A 3,030-nucleotide genomic window follows, 5' to 3' on the forward strand; every position below is an offset into this window, starting at 1 on the left:
AAGAGTTTGGCTCCCTGCTCAGATCAAGGTGCCCAGGGGCACATCAGCCATAGCAGGAGACCCATATGAAGGCCAAGGGCTCCAGCTTGGCAGGTAAAGACTTTTTGACTTCATCTTTGCTCAGCTCTTCACCTTCCAGTGGCTTGTGTTCCCTTCTGTGCTAGAGTCAAAGTCAATGATCATATTGTCTCATGAAAGAAAACCTTCCTTATACAGAGAAATCTGATTCCAGCAAAGTAGTTTTATCGGATCTTATGGGACATTATTTGCAAGAGTATTTCTTCCAGGTGTCTCCAGGTGGAATGGCTGTGGTTGGAAGACACACCTCTCTTTGTTTAGCAGAGGAGCTGAGTTTCCAGCTCAGACCAGCCAGTAGATTCCTGTTGTTCAGATTTCCTGAAATGTCACTCTCTGCAGATTAACAAATTCATGCCCAAATACATGGCAACAGTCCCACTGAACGAAAGCCTCAAATGCAACATGTCCAGCAGGCTACGTTGCCTTGCTTCTATCCAGTGAGCTGAAACCCTCCCACACTGTGACACAACAGTGTCATCGCAGCGGCGACACGTCTGCCATCGTATGGCAATGGATCTAGTGACTGCAGCATGCAGATAAGACTACACCACCTCAACTATTATTACAGAGCAGCATCCCAGCACTTTCAGGCCCGGCACATGACTGAGTACATAACTGCTGAAGCACAGCACCTAAGTGCCCTCAGCACTAATACACGGCTACCTTAGATCCCTCTGATCTATTATAGTTGAACACCCAGCATCCTCCAAAACAGATGAGTATCAGTAGGACTTCCACCAGATACAGCAAACAATAAACTAATCACATATCATTCCCAGCAAATTCTCTTTCTTGATACAAACCAGCTGAAAGCAGTTAGTATTTGATTTTAACATCACAGTGACCCCACCATCTGGGGAGTCTATTGCTGTTGGAAAACACTAGTACAAAATAAAACCCCTACTAAATTCAGATTACATCAATTCCTTTCTTTCCTAAGGGAGCTCAGAACAATACTGGGAAATTTATATCCCAAACTGGACCAGAATCCCTAGTATGCACTGCTCCTCAATGACATTTTGTTCAAATGGCGCTGCTGAAATGTGGTACCAGTGTGAATGCAGCAGTACAGAAAAGGTTCAACAACCACCTTAACCCTGTTTGTGGGTCTGTACTGACACTTTCCACAACATACTTTTCTTCGTCCTTGTCCCCAAGGCTGAAACTCCCCTGAACACCTAAAGCAATGGAGCCCATGCAAAGTGATGCCAAGGGGCTGGGGTCCAAGCCCAGGCTGCTCTCCCTAAACATCCTCTGTGACCTTCAACAGGTCATCTCATTTTCTAGGCCTCAGTTCCTCTTCTCAAAAATGGGGTTACCAGCACTTTGCTGCCCCCAAGGGTATTGTGAGGACGTGTGCTTTAAATTTGCAGGGTGCTCAGATAGGACTCGTACAAGGCTCTAAAAGGGACGAGTTAAAGTTGGGGAAGGTAACAAGCTGACCAAAGCACAAGCAAGATCACAGGTTCTTTTCATTTCCAGTGCTCCCCGGGGTTATCCCCAACAGGAGCAGATCAATTCGATGGGAGCACAAGGCTTATATGGATGGCACCCCCTTAAGTAGACCAGATCCTTCTCAAACTGTAGAAGCTCTAAAGGGTTAACAAGGCTCCCTGTATCCTTCCATACCTTGTGCGCCAGCAAAGATGAGTGCGATAGGATTTATTTTGTTTCATAAACAGGAGGTGGAGCCTTGGCCAAGCAGCTGCCTGGGAGATTTTGCAGTTTAAAGGTAACAGTGGGGATGACAGGGGTCTGAAGACACAGGAAGGGTGCTTGACAGTGCCAGGCCCCATCTAGGAATGCCCTGAAACATCAGCGGGCAGAGCACGTGGATAGAGGCAGACACCCAGGCTGGGAGGCTGATGCATAGGCCAGGTCCATCAGCAAGATGGAAAGGCTGCAAAACTAAAGCTGACCGAGAGCAATGTCTTGTGGCACTGCTGCCACACCGAGCTCAGCCAGACTTTCTTTCCAAAAAGGTGAGGACGTTTGAAGGCATGACAAGAGCGGCTGGAGTTATGAGACAGGAGCTTCTAAAACTCCAGGCTTTTGGAAGGCAAAGGAATCCTTCCGCTCCCAGGCAGGAGGCCAGCTCTGAGTGAAGAGGGCAGGGCAGGCAGCCCCACGACAGCGTGACTTCCACCTTCCTCTGAGGCAGCTCAGCCAGAGACGGGATATTTGACTACATGGATTTGATCCACTATGGAAACTTCTACCCGTCTTGTGTTCCCATGATTTCAGTGTGAAGCAATCCACCCCTAGCTGACACCCAAATCACAACCAGAGAGATGCCCAGGCTCCAGGGAATGCAATCCTGACCCATGACTCCCTTGACCTCATTGGAGTGATTTTCTCGCTCCATAAACTCATGCCCAGGCCAAGCACAGCCCCACTCCCTGCAGTTCTCTGGCCAGCAGCTGTACTGGCTATAGGGACCCTTTCTGCATGCATGCACCCCAGCCTCCTGCCTGTAATCACATCTAATGCTTCACAATGTGCAAAGGAGTGCAATGGAGAGAGATTCGCATTCCTAGACTGCTCACTGCTGCTCCACACACTACTTCAGGGGATGATGCCACACAGGCTTTTGAAAGGGCCTGAAGCACCCTGCAAATCTAGGGAAGCAGTAAAGCATGCACCATCAGCAACCCAAGGAATCAGAGCGGTATGGGGCTACCCAGCCCTGCCTCAATTCCAGAGTCTTCCTCCCAAAGTCCCATCCCACCGTCTCCAGCTTGGCAAATGGAAAATTCCCAGGCACTGGCAAAGCATATTACCCACTGCTCACCCCCCGTCATGAGCATAGTGCACGCAGTTAGGAAGCTCTAGCCTTCCTCCTGGTCAGTATTTCAGGCAATGGCAGCTGAGTGTTACCTGATCCCAGCGCTGCACCCATATTGCACATAAGAAACTAATAAATAACTTAGTACCATCTATAGCTGTCACTCT

The sequence above is a fragment of the Alligator sinensis genome, unplaced genomic scaffold, assembly GCF_000455745.1.
Source record: "Alligator sinensis unplaced genomic scaffold, ASM45574v1 scaffold337_1, whole genome shotgun sequence".
NCBI classification, from domain to species: Eukaryota; Metazoa; Chordata; order Crocodylia; family Alligatoridae; genus Alligator; species Alligator sinensis.